Here is an 18,595-nt window from a genome sequence, read left to right as displayed (position 1 = left end):
TGTATTTGCTTTGTGTAATGCCAGCAAAAGTGTATTTTTGTCAGGTAGAGAGATGGCTAGGATTCACCAAATAATGGTCTTCTCCACATTTTTCAGACTCTATTGTAATTAGGTATGGACCATATACTGGGGTTCCAGCCAATGTGAGATATGAGAAAGTGAAGTAAAGCACGTTGGGTTCTCTAAATCATCTTGTGGAATCTTTCTGCCCTTTCTTCTCTGCCCACAATCGTGCTTTCTCTGCCATGCATACAAGATGGATGCGATCCATCCAATCTCACTGAACAGAGATGTGAGCAAGAAGTAAACTTTTACTGCTTTACACTAAGACTGTGATTTTGCCATCAATCACAAGCTAACCTTTATTTAGACTTCCACTGTTGCTGTAGAGATTAGTTTCATACTCTCAATTTTTTGAAGATCATCATGTGTTTTGGGGGTCTTTATGTAAAACTTTGTTCTTTGCATTTGGCTTTCTGGAGTTTTACAAGTTGTAAGTTTATTTTTATTATCCTTTCTTGAAAATATTTTGGGTTCTTGCATATCAGGATTGGTGTCTTTAATTTGCAAAAATTTAAGACTTGAATATTGTGTTTCTGCTTCACTTTCGCTATTTTTTTCATGTGAATCAATTAAACATATGTCAGTTTTTCATACCATCTCCTTTCCCCATCTTTTGTCTCTCTGCCTATCACTTTCTATAGTTTCTTCTGACTTGTTTTCAATTATTAACTGTCTCTCTAGTTGTTTTTAATATGCTAATAAACTCATCTATTGGGACCTCTTAATTTTGTTACTGTAGTTTTTATTCTAGAATTTTAATTTTCTACAAATCTACTATACTAATTTTAGAATTTCTGCTTCACTGATGAAGTTTTTAAGCCTAGTTTTATCTTCTGATATTTATTTATTTATTTATTTTAGTTTGTGGTCATTTGTGATGCATCCCACTGTTTCCCTTGATCTTTGTATATCAGACATTTTATTGAAGAAAAACAGATACAAATAACATGAGTCTTAGGATAACATTCTCTTCCTCCAGAAAGAAATTTGTTTACTTTTCCTATAGGTGCTGATGGTCTGGGGTCCTTGCTGAATTTCAAGATTAGAGAATTTCTTGGCCATGAAATGTCATGAAGACAGGCTACAGTTCCTGAGGCAGATGTTCTGGCCTTTCCTGACTACCAGGGCAAGGTTTGTTAGGAGTTTGGCTCCACACATGGGCTAGAAGACCGACTTAGTTCCCTAATCCTAAGGGTTATTGATGGTTACTTGATTTTTATGTTCTGATACAAAAAGTGTTGTGTCTTGATCACTTGGAAAAATTCGAGGTCATAAAACTAAGAAAAGGATATGGCTAGGGTTAGGAAAGATAAATACATTCTTTCCTTTCTCTTGTTTATTATAATTAGTTAATTGGGAAAAATTTGAATCTACTACTACCATAGCCATATGATAAATAAATCTTCATGTTAATTAAATTTTGTATTTTGTGTATGAAAACCACCATTTTAAGATGAACATGTCATTTTCAAGTATACTTTTCTGTCAAATTTAAAGGACAATTTATATAACTGTATCTCTTTTATTCATACACTTGTTCATATGTTAGATTGCTCTAAACTCACATGTGCAATGAAATACAGTGTAGTGATAGAACAGATGATGTAGGATCATACCTTACAATGTGGTGGCAAAATATGTCTAATTCTCTTTTGATGATCTATATATTATTAAATTCAGCTCCATTTCTTCTCTCTGATATCTACTTGTACATTTTCACAACACTAATTTTAGTCTTTCAGGTTCCTCTTGCTTACAAATTACTTGCATTAAAAAAAGAATCAATTTTAATCTAAAACCCAACCAACAAATATTTTGAGTTCCAATGTTATATCTTTTTTTTTTTTTTTTTTTGATGGAGTCTTGCTCTGTCACCCAGGCTGGAATGCAGTAGAGCGATCTCGGCTCACTGCAACTTCCATCTCTTGGGTTCAAATGTTTCTTGTGCCTCAGCCTCCCAAGCAGCTGGGATTACAGGCATGCGCCACCATGCCTGGCTAATTTTTGTACTTTTAGTATGGACAGGGTTTCACATGTTGGCCAGGCTGATCTCAAACTCCTGCCCTCAAGTGATCCACCTGCTTTGGCCTGCCAAAGTCCTGAGATTATAGGCATGAGCCACCACACTCAGCTCCAATGTTATAGCTAATTATGAAAAAAACCCAAACAATTGCCATTTTTAAGTCATTTCCAGTGTTAGAAACCAAGTTGTCAGGGTAGTTGTAGTCATGGGATCAGGTAGCTAAACTTTTGCTGTTGTTGTTTTGTTTTTTGACTTGGGGTCTCGCTCTGTACCAGACTAGAGTGCAAGTGGCATGATCTCGGCTCACTGCAACCTCCACCTCCCAGGCTCAAGTGATTCTCCCACCTCAGTCCCTGAGTAGCTGGGACCACAGGTGTGTGCCACTATGCCCGGCTAATTTTTTGTATTTTTGGTAGAGATGACGTTTCACTCTGTTGCCCAGGCTGGTCTCAAACTCCTGAGATCAAGCAATCCACCCGCCTCAACCTCCCAAAGTACTGGGATTACAAGCTGTGCCATTGTGCCCAGTCTAGGTAAAAGTATTACATACCTTTTAGCAACGCCTAAAATACCCCAGTGAAGCCTAATTCCAGCTGATTTTAAGTCTAAAAATCATAATTCAGTTACAAAATTTTTATTATCTGAAAAGGTCACCATCATCCAGCAGAGAAACGGTTGAAATTATAATAAAATGTGAGATGTTTGGAGAAGGCAGACTATTTTCTATAGCAAGAAATACAGTCTTTATTAATGATGTTTACTGCCAACTGCTTAAGCTTCTCTTCTTTCCAGAATTTATATAGAACAGATTTTTAGCTCTACTCTGGGATCTTCCTTACTTGCCAAAGAGAAATTCGAAATATTGAAAATAATTGTCATTTTGAAAGGTGAAAATGTTAAATCTGAATGTAAAGGACATTGCAGCTGTTACAAATGTTGGGATAGCATCTGGCAAAGGCAGCAACAGAGGTATGCATTTTAATTAAAATGCATGGAAAGAAAATCAAAAAAGGAATGTCTGTTCATAAGTCTTGTGAAAGCATAGACACTGTTCTGCCTGACAGAGAGAATAATTTTAAAAGCCCCTAGAAGTATTAACTAAGTGTAATGTCAAACCGTCAACAATTGCTTTCAAAAAATAAATTACCTCTAAGACCATGTGTATTTTTTCACACCTTCTAGTCCCCTGTTACCAATTAGTTAATACTTGCTTTGACAGAGAGATGATGATTCTCAATAATCTAAGACTTCAGATGTAGTGTGAATAACTTTAATAATGCTCTTACAGGAGAAAATCTCTCATAAAGCCTCACTTTATCAAATCCTAATTTAGAGAAATGTGGCAAGCTGCAAAGTGCTCTCAAGTTAATGTGTAAATGTTTATTGGATTCTCATTTCTTGTCAGGTTCATGTTTCACTTATGTATCTATCCTCTCTCAGGGACACATTTCCTAAAGGAATTTATATTGTTTTTATTGATCTCCATAGAAAATTAAAGTTATATTCAGCAAGAATAAAATATATCATTCTTGAATTGCTAAACACTTTGGGCTTTGATACACATGAGAAACAGTTATCAGAAAATGAGGTCACATTTTTGTGTATCTGAAAGAAATATTTATAGGAAGATGTTGGGGAAGTGGGCAAAGGAATGATAACAATTACATATGAGTCAAGTAAACAAACTAAAGAACTTTCAGACTAAATAGGAAGACAACTATGTCTCAGGCAGCAAGCAAGGAAAATCTAATGGATAAAAGTGCCGAGATGATTCTAAGGTATTGCACTGGAATCAGAATAAGATAGCTGTGTCAGAGTCAAACCTTAGCAAAACTTCAAGTTTGTTACCTTTTCTCTTTGTAATACTCCTCCTCTACTTTCAGTGACATCTCTTTTATGTCAGTCTCTGACTCCAGCACTAGGATACTGAGAACATGGCACAACACCGTGTCTGTCTTTGTGTATTTCTTCCCTTTCCTTCATCTTCCTTCGATCAAATATTATTAGTCCTGTAGTTCACTAATTCTACCATCTGTCATAGATGATGGTTTTTGATATAAAATGAAACTCTATTTATTTTATGATACATAACCTGGCACCATGCCTGGAAAAACATGCATTTTAAAAAATTCTTTCAATAATTTTCTCCCAACTTAGGAACAGCTGGTCAAATAATTTTATTAAACCTATGTCAAATTATGTCATGTCTCTGCTCAAAACCCTCCAGTGGATTTGTATCTTACCCAGATTTGATCCTATAGTTCTGGCAATATTAAAATAATCAGCTAGGCATAGTGGTGCATGCCTGTGGTCCCAGTTACTCAGGGTGCTGAGGTTGGAGGATCACTTGAGCCCAGGAGATTAAATCCAGCTTGGGCAACATTGCAAGACCCCTCATCTCTCTCTCTCAATCTCTCTCTCTCCCTCTCTCTCTCTCTCTCTCCACACACACACACACATACACACACACGATCCTACATAAGCACTTGTAAGATGACTTTTCTCTTTCTGCTCTGCTTTTGAAATGCGAAAATTTCCCTGACTCCTTTGTGGGACTTGTGAAAGGGGTGGTTCATTTACTCAACTTGCAGCTCTCAGCCTCTTGCAGGGTGGGGAGCATGCAGGTGAGCAGGTTCAGGGACTGGGATGAATGCTCTGGGCACTGGCAGAAGCAGAACTCCATGCAGCCCTGCGGCAGCATGTAGGGGGGTATCCGTGACCCTCCAGAGCCCAAGAGGGCATGTGTTAACAGTGCACTATTTTAGCTTTGCCATCCATGGATGGATTTAGTGTTTAACAGCTCAGTGTGATAGCCCTCTGTATCCTGAGCTCTTGTTCAGAATCCGGGAAGAATCAGGTCACACAAATGAATTGAAGATGGTAAATGTGGGGGATTTCATTGCCGGCAAAAGTGGTTTTCAGCAGGATGGAGAGCTGGAAAGGGGGTGGAATGGAAAGGTGTTCTTCTGCAGGAGTTTGGCGGCCCGGACCAGGCTCCTCTCCGAGGTCCCACCATCAAGCTTTCCCTCCGAAGTCAAGCTGCTTCTCTCCAATGTCAAGTTGCTGCTTCTTTTCTTTCCTTCTTTGTCATTGCTCTGCCAGTGGAGCCTGGGGATTTTATTGGTACAGGATGGGGGCCAGGATGGGCCAGGGTGGTTATGGAAAAGGCAACACTGGAGCGGGAAAACAGGGATGCAAAGTTTTCATTTTGGGCTGTGGGTCAAGGCTTGAAGGTGGGGCCCTCACTGGGGACCACCCTCTTCTACCCAGTATTTCCCTGCCTCCTCTCAATATTACTTTTGTTCTCTGACTTTACATCCTTTAGCCTCAAATCCAGCAACACTGGCTTCTTAGTTGTTGGTCCTTAAAACTTTGGGACACCTCTTAACTCACAGCCTTCACATTTGCTCTTCCTTTTTCCTGGAATGTTTTCCTCAGTTATGATGTGTGGTTGAGACCCTTACCTTCTTCAGGCATTTACTCTATCTTTTTAAAGAGCTCTTTTCTGGTCATGTTATCTAAAACAAATTTCCCCAGGCTTCCATTGTCTGATTTTTTCCCTCTTAGATCTTACTAGTATCCAGCATACTATATTTTATGTATTTTTCTCATTTTTCTTTATCTTTACATGAGAATGTAGGTTGCATGAGGGCAGGAATTTTTCTTTCTGTTGCATACTGTTTAACCTCAAGTGCTTAACAGTGCCTAGTGCATAGCATACAACTAATAAATTTGCCTACTGTAGGCAAGTGAATATAGCCCATAAAACAGGCATTAAAAACTGGACTTTCACAAATTTTAAAGAAAGGAGGAACAGAGAATTTATCCAGATCCAGGAATAGAACCTATGGCTTTCTAGTTTTTATAGCAAACCAATGTTAGAGTTCTGTAATCACTGGGACTCTTTTAACACTGACTGTCTTGGAGGGAATTTTTTGTCAATAGCATTTCATGTAACAGTTGGAGTTTAAGATGCTTTGCCAAATTAAAAAAAAAAATCATTTTCATTATTTCCCTCAACTCTCACCAACAGGGTGTGCTTTTCACTTCCAATAAAACTGGGGCTCAGATTTGTTTATGTCATTGAGATATTAAGAATTCATCTAAAGATCCAAACTGTAAGAGCTGAAGTCTTCACTCATGTCCTTAAAATAAGAAAAAGACAGAAAAAAACTAAAGTTCAATTATTTTTCTTTGGTATATCTGAAAACTGAGGTCATAGGACAATAACCACCCCTTACCCCAAACCTGGAGAGACAGGCAAATCCAGACAATCACAGCCAAGCTGAAATTACCTGGAGCAGAATCCAATGAGCCATAAAGTGCTGGGAACACTTAAATGGTAATTTTGACAAATTGCTGGAGGCTGAGTGTAGAATAGCATGAGAATGAGAAATTTCTAGGGGTCATAGTCTTAAGTCTCAAGGGCAACCCCACATTTTTTAAAGGTTTTATTTCAAGGACACCCACCAGCTTCTCATGGTGAGGAGCCCAAAAGAGTAACCATTGTGAAATATTCCCTGCACCTTCTCCATGACAAAGTCATGCTCTCCAAGATAAAATATTTTTCATGAAATACGTATTGCATGTAAGAGAGGGCATTTCCTCTAACTAACACCTTCACATTTGTGAAGGTCACAGCCCAAGAACTCTGACCAATTTAATGACTGAGGTTCAATCATAATTTTATAGGATGCACTTCACCAATACTGCATCTTACAAAGAGGACTCCACAAACAGGTCTTACACAAACAGGACTCCAGTATAACAGTGGATGATAGCTGAAAAAGTTGTAAATTGTACATAAGAAGTTGTTAGTAAAAGCCAAAGGCAATAAGGGAGGCAAAAACAACAAACGAAGAAATTGAGGCATCTGACACCCACAGCTACGACAAATGTTAAACATAGCCACACTCAACAAGATTAATATAAAACTTAACCCTGAAGCCAAATTTATCCCAGTTACTATCAACTGATGTATCATGCCTGCCTTTAAACATAAAAGGTGTGCTATAATACAAAAGTTAACCGTTTTAAGAGAAAAAGCAAGCATCAAAGCTAAACTCGGAAACAGCACAGATTTTGGAAGGATCAGACATGGAATTTAAAAGAACTATGATTAATATATTAAGAACTCTAATAGAAAAAGTAGAAAACATGTAAGAACAGATAAGTAATATAAGCACACCCTAAGAAATAATCTAAAGGAAATGCTAGAAATCAAACACACTGTAACAAAAATTTTAAAATGCCTTTGATTGATTTATCAGAAAATGCTACACAGCCAACTAAAGAAATCAGTGAGTTTTTAGTTCTTTTTTTATTTTTATTTTTTATTATACTTTAAGTTTCTAGGTACATGTGCATAGCGTTGCCAGGTTTCGTCATTACATAGTATACTATGGTTGCCATGTGGTGTGCTGCCAACCCTCAAACTCGTCAGCACCCATCAATTCATCATTTACTATCATGTATTAACTCACCAATGCAATCCCTCCCCCCTCCCCCCCTCCATGAGCTAGGCCCTGGTGTGTGATGTTCCCCTTCCCGGTCAATGATCTTCATTGTTCACCCCCTCCCCCCCCCCCCCCTGTTCCCACCTATGAGTGAGAACATGCGGTGTTTGGTTTTCTCTCTTGTGATAGTTTGCTAAAGAATGATGGTTTTCCAGCGCCATCCATGTCCCTAGCAAAGGACGCAAACTATCCTTTTTTTATGGCTGCATAGTATTCCATGGTGTATATGTGTCCACATTTTCTTAAATCCAGTCTGTCACAGATGACATGTTGGCGTTTGAAGAATCAGTGAGTTTTAAGAAATGTTTATAGGAAATGTTTATAGAAACTTCCAAAACAGAAATGCAAAGAGAAAAAATAAGAATGAAAATAATAAAAAAAAGGAACAGAATATCCAAGAACTGTGAGATAATTTCAAAAGTGTAACACACATACAGTTGTAATACTGGAATGAGAAGAAAGAGAGGATGGAGCAAATGAAAGTCATTATGGTTGAAAGTATTCCAAAATTAATGGCAGGCACAAAAGCATAGAGCCAGGAAGTTTAGAGAGCACGAGGCAGGATAAATACAAAAAGTCTCTACCTAGAAATATCAGGTTCAAACTGCATAAAACCTAAGAGAAATCTTGAAAGAAGATGGGGGGTGGGGAAGGTGAAGTGGGACACTTCTGGTTCGGAATTATTCAAGCAAGAGGAGAGTAAAGTAGTGAAAGTATTGCAGAGTATTGAAAGAAAAAACAATCAACCTGGAATTCTATATTCAGCAAAAATCATCTCTGAAAAGTTAAAGAGAAATGAAACTTTCTCAAAAAAAAAACAAAAAACAAAAACTGAGTGAATTTATTACCAGCAGACATAATCTACAAGAAATGTCAAAAGAAGATATTTATTTATCGATTATAAGTCAATAAAACTGAAAAATAAACTTGAGATGGAAGAAAAATGCTATATAGATCAGAAATTTGGATCTCCATGAAGAAAGCAAAAGTGACGTTAACAGAAAACAAAGTTTAAAATGTATTTCTTTTGTTTTTTTTTCCTCAAACTCCTCGGCTCCAGTGATCCTCCCACATTAGTCTCCTGTATTAGTCAGGGTTCTGTCAGAGGAACAGAACTAATAGGATATATGCATATAATTCTCTCTTTCACATTTTTCTTCCTGATTTATATTTGCTGGCAGCTGATTAGATTGTGCCCACCAGATTAAGGGTGCATTTGCCTTTCCCAGCCCACTGACTCAAATATTAATCTCTTTTGGCAACACCCTCACAGACACACCCAGGATCAATACTTTGTATCCTTCAATCCAATCAAGTTAACACTCAGTAATAACCATCACACCTCCCTAGTAGCTTGGACTACAGGTGTGCACCACCACAATCAGCTAATTTTTTTGATTTTTTGCTGTTGTTGTTGTTGTTGTTAAGACGGGGTCTTGCTATGTTGCCTAGTTTGGTCTTAAACTCCTAACTTCTAGTAATTCTTCCTGCTTAACCTCCCAAAGCACCGTGATTTCCAGTGTGAGCCACTGTACCTTGCCTTTCTTTTATTTTTAATTAATAACTGTTCTGGTAAAAAATAATAACAAAATCCCCGATGTTTCTGCTTCATAATTTTCCATCCACTGACCTCACCTTACCCCTTGCCTGTAAATCTCCACTCCACATGTTCTTACAATCTTAACAAGTGTTGTGAACGACTTCTTTAAACAGCCATCTCCAACCGGGAACCAAGCTCTCACTAGGAACCTGAATTGGCCGACACCTGGATCTGGAACTTCCCAACTACAAAGCTCTGAGAAATAAACGTCTGTTGTTTAAACTTCTCAGTCTGAGGTATTTTCTTATGGTAGCCTGAACAGAATAAGACAAGGCACCAGCAATTTTTAAAATTTTTAAAATCCCCAGGTGGTTCTAATATGTAGCCACAATTGAGAAAGACTGCTTTACTGTTTCTCATTGTGAAAATAATACAAAAGCCAAATAAAACAAGAAGCTCTTCCTTGCATCCTTACACATTTTTAATTGTCTATTTCTGCCTTTTCTTTCCTCAAATATTTCTTGCTGTGTCTTCATTTTCTCACATTCTACTCATCCCTTGATGCACTCCAACCTGACGTCTGTCACTTCTACTTTCACAAAAGACTTGAATGTCCTCCACAACACCACAGCAGAAATACTCCAGTTCTTCTATATAACATTTCCCCTGTTTTCACACTAGAGCTAATGCTTTTCCTTTCCCTTGTTCACGTCTTCTGTTCTATTTTATCACTTCCATTTTTCTTTCATTTTCACTGATTATTTTGCTTTATCATTTTCATAATTTCATAAAATCATAAAATACATGAAAATAATTCTCTTGGGACATATATAGTCTCACTGATCAGGAAAAAATGTTAAGATTTTGTCACAAATACTTCCTATTTTATTTTTAAATAAATATTAGAGTTAAAGCTGAAGTTTACTTTGATATCTAATACAAGATACCTTCCATTTTCTCTTTTCCTAGAGGCATTGCCTATCATAAATTTTGCATCAAATATTCAGCCTTACATTTGCAAGTTCACACACACAAGTGAACTTATTCACATGTGTGTGTGCGTACATTTTTTGGTATTATTTGCTTTCCTTAAAAGGTTTTCAACTTATGAATAACATGGGCCGACCTTAACTCACTCTGAACTCACTCTGCCTCCTGCCCCAACTTTTATTCTTTTGTCCAGTAATTATTAGCTAAGTTTAGAAATGTTTTTCCCCTTAAACTAGCGAAACACAGAGAAAATGTTTCCTGTCCAGCCTACTGATGGAGACTTCCCCTCCTTACAAAACAATCCCAAGTGTAAATCATCCAGTCCGTAACTTATCCTTTGTCCCTATAAATATCTAATATGGAACCACTCAGTTGAGACGCTCTGATCTTAGGATGAAGAGTGCTCTCTCCATTGCAGTAGCCTGAATAAAACCAATCTCCTTCCTTGTCTGGGTTTTGTGGTTCACAGCATCATATTGAACATGGATTTATCTGCCTATTATCAGTAAAGAGAATTAGTATCATAAACAAATTCATACCATTTAAGCCTAAATGAAGTATCAGGTACGTATTAATTATTTTTTAAAAAAATATTTAAAATTATTTCTAAGAATATTTAAGCATGAGACTAATTCATTTGTATACTCACTATGTTATTGATGAGTGATTACATTACACTCATTTTTTTTGCTGACAGTGCTGCAATGCTTACTTGTAAATGTCTCCATATGCCTATGTATTAGTGTCTCCTAGTTTATACTAATGATAAAATAAAATAATAGTACCAGATTTTGAGTGCTTTTCATTTGGTTATTGATTTTATCCCTATAACATTTTATAATACATGCCAGTATTATTTTTTTTGAAATTAGAAAACTAAGAAAAAAGATTATACAATTTTTCCAAAGAGAAACACAATATTTTCAGTTACCAGTATATATGTATTTTCAACTATGCTGTATAGCAACAATTGCTTTCCTAGGTGGCTGTTCTATTATACTTTCACCATTGGTGTTTGAGAGTGCCTATTTCTCCAAATCTTCATTATATATTATTGTTACACTTTTGAATTTTAACCAGTGTGATGGGAAATAAATGAGATTTTATTGTTTCTATTTGATTTATTCTTCTTAATGGGGAATTTTGTCCCCATTCACTTCGTGTGCATGTGAATTGTTTACACTGTTCTTTGCCAAGTTTCTTATTTAGTTGTTTGCATTTTCCTCACTGATTTCTAGGCATTCTTTAAATATTCATAGCCATTCATGCTTTGTGCAATAAATAGATTGTACTTATAATTTTGTTTTTATTTCTTTGCTTCCACAGAAAGTTTTTACATTTGGATGTACTCAAATGAAGCATTGTTTTACTTTTTAAATTTTATATTTATGTCTCCCTTAACAAAGTCATCTTTTCATATGTTGGCTATAGTGAATAATGATGAAATAAACATGGAAGTGCAGATATCTCTTTAACTTACCAATTGTAATTCCTTTGGACATATATCCAGAGGTGGCATTGCTGGATTATATGGTAATTCTATTTTTAGTTTTTAAAGAGAGAGCTGCACTCCCATGTTTATTTTAGCTTTATTCACGATATCCAAGATATGGAAGCAACCTAAGTGTCCATCAATGGATGAAGAAAGAAAATATGGTGTAAATGCCCAATGGAATACTATACAGTCTTAAAAAGAGAAAAAATTATCCCATTTGTGGCAACATGGATGGCACAACACAACAGTAGAGTAAGACATTTTGAGAGAGTAAAAGAGATAAAATTTATATAACTTTTATTACAGTATATAATTATATTGTTCCATTTTATTATTAGTTGTTAATCTTACTGTGTCTAATTTACAAATTAAAATTTATATTAGGTGTATATGTATAGGAAAAAATCACAGCATATATAAGGTTCTGTACTATCTGCAGTTTCAGGCATTGACTGGGGGACTTTAAACCTATTCCTCACAGATAAGGTGGACTACTGTACAAGCAATCTACTGGAAAAACTCCCAAAAAGATCTTTCTCAATTTCATAGATTCTTTGTTTTCATTTAGGTTGATGATAATTCACATATTTTACACCAATCTCTTAGGTGTAAAAGAAAGACAGGGTGTTTGATAAGAAAGACAGGATGTGTGGCAAACTGAGGGTCAATATAGGACTTCATACATAAGATAAGCTGTGTGCTTTTGTTCTCACAATTTTTTATCAAGTAACCACCAGATGGAGTGTTTGGGATTGCAGCAAAAGTTACTCATATTAATTAAGCTTCTATTATAATTACTGGGAGAAAAAAAGAGCAGATGTGGGTGCTAACCCACATAGTTTTGCCAGATAGAGTTGGAAGCAAAGCACAACCGAATTATCATGTTGTAATTTTATTTCCCACATACTTTTTTTTTATCAGATTGAACATGCTTTATTCTATTTTAATTTGCCATAATTTTAATTCAAAATAAGAATCTGGATATCAAAATTTTGATCTATTGGAATGTGCATTTTCCTTTATTCTGTTAATATGGCAAATCATAGTAATTGATTTTTAAATGGTAAAGTAAACTGGTATTGCTGGAATAAACCTAGAATGACACTTATGTTCCAATTTATACATTTTTTTATTCTATTTAAAAAAGCTTAGATCCATATTTTCAGCTCCAAGTTTAATTTATTGTTTTTTATGTTACCAGGTTATAGAATTTCCATTTGATATTTTTCGTAGCATAGAAGTTAGTGTATTTCTTTATCATATCATCTGATTTCTGGCATATATAAGTCATATATATTTTAAGATCTGTGTCTGATAATTCTGATATCTGAACCTACTATGGTTATGTTATATGTTCTATTTTTTGCTCTGTTTTTAGTCATGCAGTCTTACTTCCTGGTAAGATGGTAATATTTGAAAACTGGACATTAAATATGAAAAATTGTCTGACTTCGTTTTATTCCTAAGAGGGATGTAAATAGAGTTAAAGTGCTCTAAAATTCTTGTATTTTCTGAAAAATGCTAACAGAAGTACATTATATTAGACTTTAATAAATCAAGGAGTTATGTTTCACTCTGTAGGACAACCATTAAAAGAATAACGAAAGATGTAAAACTAACAAGCTAAAATAGAGACACAAAATCGAACTTTACAACTATTTAAATTATTCAGTTATTTCTCTCCTTAATATAAGTGATATACTAAGAAGGAAGCAAGAACTTTTGCCTAGTCTTGATAAATTTTATGAAGAATACAACATTCTACTTGTCTATGTTTCTAATATTTTAAATTTCAGTTTGCGAAATAAAATTTAAATATATTTTTTATTTTCCCATGCATTCATAACCGACAATATGAGAATTTTTAATGTTTTGTCAAAATGGTTAAAGGTCCCTGAACAGTCAATTGTATATTCTTCTTCGGTTTTTAAGATCACTTTGCACAGTTTCGGCTTCCACATTGTTTTTATAGTCCTGCTCTAACATGCAGAGTGAGATCTAACCTGTATGAGCAAAACTTCTCTCTGTAAATGGAAGTGTCAGGGAAAATGGAAGGGTTAGGTTCTACATGCATGTGTCTATCGTTCATGTTTCATGAGGTATCAGGTATGGGAGCTAAGCATGTCCATTGTGTGAGTTCAGTTCAGCAACAAAGCACATGTATCCCTGTCATATTAAAAATTTTTCCCAAAATAAGCTAGTGACTTCAAGAAATTAGTCAGTGTTATTAACCATGTTTTCAAAATAACAAGGTGGTATTGATAACAAGGTGATAATTTAGTAATATTTTAAGCCTAGGTAGCAAATTCCTGTAGAGATTTCAAATTCTAAACTCCAATTTAAAAATTTGGTGGTGATATAAAAGTGTATTAATATAAAAAGCTACAAAACAATGGCTTACAGTCATAAATATAGTAAACATTTCTAGAAAATTAGACCAGGTTACATTGGGTAAGAACTTGAGTGCTACCCTGAAAAATGTGTGCTTAATTGTGAGAAACACGTTAAAAATATTTGCAATACTGCTTCTTAATATATTCATAGCTTATACTTTATAGAGCTTACTTTGTGTCAGCTACTACTCTAAGGTCTCCCTATGTATTAACTAATTTTATTCTCACATTTACCAGGTATTATTTTTAATCTCATATTACAGATGAGGAATCTAAGGAACAGAGAGACTAAGTAATTTGCCCAAATACATAATAAGAAAACAGCAACATGGAAATTTAAACCAACGTTGTCTGGCGTAGTGTATGTTTTCTCTCTTTGTACAATATCACAGCATTACACACCATAAACTATGCTACGACACCATTACTCCTCTCCAGCAGATGATCCCACATCATTTTCAGAAGATGTTTTGTAATTGGAGATTATATGATAAGTACAGGAAATTATGATAGTTGAAAAAAATCTAGGTTTTATATGATTTTAAGGATTATAGTTTTTGTACTTTAAAACAAAATCAATTGATCCGGTAAGACAGATTTATTGTAGTAGTACGACAAGAATAAAAAAAAAAACCCTAATTTTAGTTCTAGCTTTTGTTCAGTAATTACACTGAAATAAAATGTTAGTGCTTTAAATATTTTCAATATGTGAATGAACACAATTACAATTATTTTACTATGTTTTTACTTGTCTTATTTTGATTTACATATTTTCTCCATTTTCTACTAGTCATTATTATTTCCCCTTATTTATTATTATTATTATTATTATTGAGATGGAAACTCACTCTGTCACCGAGGCTTGTGTGCAGTGACACTATCTTGGCTCACTGCAACCTCCACCTCCCAGGTTCAAGCAACTCTCCTGCCTCAGTCACCTGAGTAGGTGGGATAACGGATGCACACCACCATGTCCAGATAATTTTTGTATCTTCAGTAGAGACAGGGTTTCTCCATGTTGGCCAGGCTGGTCTTGAACTCCTGACCTCAAGTGATCCACCTGCTTCCGCCTCCCAAAGTGCTGGGATTACAGGCATGAGCCATCATGTCAGGCCAGTCCTTTTATTTTCTTCTAGTTTCTAGCTTGAATGCCTGTGATTGAAAATAAAATTCAAAAATAATTAAGGGAATTATTATATTAATTTTTGTTAGAGTCTGAGTCTACTTTTTGTCTGTAATTTATTTGTTTTGTAGTTTTATCATGGGGATCAATGAGTATTCCCATTTTTATTCAGGAACCATGAAATATTCACATTTATTTTCTATTTACAATACTTATCAATGGCTCAGTGTAGTATTTCTGCTCAGATGGTAGCAATGTAGTCTATGAACTCAACATGTAGCAACAGTTATTTAATAGTAATTGTGAAAACTAGCTTATGTTTTTAAATTTTGAGACTAATAGATATCTTTCTTATGTATCTTTTTATATAGTGCCCAGTCTCTTCAGTTATATAACTATGGTTAGTGTTCTAATGAGAGAAAATAACCTGCATAAATCAAAAAAAGATATTATTTAAGAATAATTATAACTGATTATAAAATAAAAGAAATTCAAATAATCCAGGCAAACATGATGGTGGTCATTCTAGCAGGGAACTTTTAGAGAGGAGTGAGTTCAAAAAAGACTTCAGTCATTCTACATATATTTTAAATTTTAAAATCTTAAAACACAAAGTATAAATAACAGATGCTAAATATGTTTGCATTGATACGTATTTTTAATATTATTCCTTGGAAGTCATTTTGCTCACTCTTGTATAGTTTACTCCCTACCCAAGATTCATTTAAAAAAACTTCTTAAATTTTATAGTCAGTGGTGGACATCTCTAGCAAAAAAGTTATTTGATTATGCAGTTGGCTTTTATATTTATATAATTTTATATTCCATGTATCTACTTGTCAAGGATCTGTAATAAAGACATTGACTAGCAATGGACTCATTTAATTGATAAATGACCTGCTGGCTCATCTTGAAGATTTTTTACACACACACACACAAGCACACACACACTCACACACACACACACTTCATTCTGTTTCTCTGAAGAACTTCAACTAATAGATGGTTTCATTTAATATTTAACTTTTATGTTTTATGATATTTAATGGACTGGAATATGGGCATAACTTACTGTCACAGGATTTCTTCTGACACATTATTTTGAATGTAGCTCTATAGCCAGGATGGAGCCTCTGAAACGTATTCTTTCCTGAGCTACAAAGTGCCAATTTACAGAAAGTGTGTGATCTGTGGGAACAATCATAACCATTACTGAAATACAGATTAACATCGAAGAAGAGAAAGTTATTTACTTTCTATCTTCTAGTTCAGCAAAATGAAATTCAATTGTGCTTATTACCTTTAGGTTAAAGTCATACTGGATTAATGACTGATTTAAGATTTAAGCATTGACAAATTAGACAGATACAGAAATGTATTTAAGCAAAGTAAACAGTATTCCCTCTTAAAATTAAAATACATTTATTTTTTAAAAGATGCTGGCTTGCCATCTGTTTTCATCTGTTGAGGAAATATTAATGCTTCCTAATCTAAATAAGCATCATAGACATTTAATATGAAGAAATGAGATACGCCCGCTGCCTTTCAAAATTAGAAAAGATGAGGCTCTAGACTAAGACCCTGCTGCCTAATCACACATTCTCTGATGAATGGGCAGTGTCATTCCTGGATTACTAATGTTAATGAGCCATTTATAGTTGCTCACTTGAACTAAGACTCAAAACAGGTCAAATTCTTCTAGACTATTTAAAAAGTTACCAAATTATGCAGTTATCTGTTTGTTTTTTTCATTTTATAACATTTGGTTTTTCAAAATATACTGTGTGAAAATAATGTTGTATGTCATATTTATACATACTTAAACAGAAACTAGGAAGATATGTTTCCACTTTCATTTTAAATACCTCTATTTTATTAGAGAGGTAGGGAAGAGAGAGAGAAAACTAGTCTAGTGTAGCAGTCCAATATTGACAAGTTCTAAAGTCACACACACATATGCTGTTCTTTCTCTTCTTTTCATTATCTTATCTACATCACTCTTCTTTTTTCCTCTTATTATAACGTTATTAGTTTTGTCATGGAACAAATAGCCTTCGTGTCTTTTTTTTTTTTTTTTGGCCCAGAATTATTTAATTTCACTTTTATGTGTGCTCAAGTATTCATCCCCTCAAGCAATTACTTTACAAGTGTCACGTCAGCACAAAGTAATTACATACTTCTACATATTACTTGATAATTATTTCTGACATCACTAAGTACTTTCAAATATAAATGTGCAATGTTGCTAGAATTCAGGATGACAAATCATTTAAATACGTATCTGAAAGAGAATAAACCCACATTGGAAAGCATTTGTATTCTATTTTCTTAATTTGCACATGAAAAGGGAATAAGTGCATGTGTAGCTAATAGGATTTACTGAACAAAAAATGATTGTTCATAGTAAGTGGTCTTGAGTTTTCCAAAGAAGAGCAATATTAACTGTAGATACAACTTCTTGAAATCACAGAATATTACCTCATTTTCATTGATTGATTCGTTTGAAAAATATTTATTGGATGTTTACCATTTCCCAGAAATAGTACTAAATTCTGATGATACTTTGGGGAACAAAAGAAAACTTGGTTCCTATTCTTTTTTATTTTTTTGTCAATCTGTTGGCATAAAGATTGGTCAAATACTCATACAAATAGATTATTAAAGTGGTAACTTTGTTAAGAAATACAAATGAGTGATACACAGTGACATAAATGCAATATTGAAATTTAACCTAGTCTTTTTTGAGGGAGAAGGTAGAACATTAACTACTTATTCAATATCTGAAGGATGACTAGGATGTGAATTTGCGTGGAAATTCCAGGCAAAGACTTCAAGTTTGGAGAAAATGCAGGGAATATATATGGCAGGCTCACAGAAAGGAAGGCAGGGTCTGACACAAGATGCAAGAGACACATGCCCATTGTGGACCATACCTAATATTATGCTTGTTCAAAGAGGATTTTGGGGGCATATTTTTATAGTTTTAAGCATGCTAGAAATATGATCACCAGTTGGAGGCACAATGTCTCATGCCTGTAATCTCAGCACTCTGGGAGGCTGAGGTTAGTGGATCACTTGAGGTCAGGAGTTCAAGACCAGCCTGGTCAACAGAGTGAAACCTCATCTCTACTAAAAATACAAAAATTAGTTGGGCATGGTGGCACGCACCTGTAGTACCAGCTAGTCAGGCAGCTGAGGCAGGAGAGTTGCTTGAACCTAGGAGCTGGAAATTGCAGTGAGCCAAGATCGTGCCACTGCACTTCAGTGTGGGCAACAGAACAAAACTGCATAAAAAAAAAAGAAAGAAAGAAAGAAAGAAAGAAAGAAAGAAAGAAAGAAAGAAGGAAGGAAGGAAGGAAGGAAGGAAGGAAGGAAAGAAAGAAAGAAAGAAAGAAAGAAAGAAAGAAAGAAAGAAAGAAAGAAAGAGAGAAAGAAAGAAAGAAAGAAAGGAA

The 18,595-nt window shown here is 34.9% G+C and overlaps 1 long non-coding RNA gene across 2 annotated transcripts in view; it reads right to left on the bottom strand.

Moving 5' to 3' along the window:
- Positions 1-15,129: 15,129 nt before the first annotated feature.
- Positions 15,130-18,595, bottom strand: part of LOC108526341 (uncharacterized) — a 19,535-nt gene continuing 16,069 nt past the window's right edge. For both annotated transcript variants that reach the window (XR_001884496.1, XR_001884497.1), the window contains 2 exons: positions 16,216-16,331; positions 15,130-15,172 (listed from right to left, as the gene is read on the bottom strand). This is a non-coding gene — a long non-coding RNA (uncharacterized LOC108526341). The remainder of the gene's footprint in view (positions 15,173-16,215; positions 16,332-18,595) is intronic.

Source organism: Rhinopithecus bieti, unplaced genomic scaffold (genome assembly GCF_001698545.2).
Source record: "Rhinopithecus bieti isolate Rb0 unplaced genomic scaffold, ASM169854v2 scaffold_2272, whole genome shotgun sequence".
NCBI lineage: Eukaryota > Metazoa > Chordata > Mammalia > Primates > Cercopithecidae > Rhinopithecus > Rhinopithecus bieti.
This window is presented reverse-complemented; position numbering and strand designations above follow the sequence as displayed.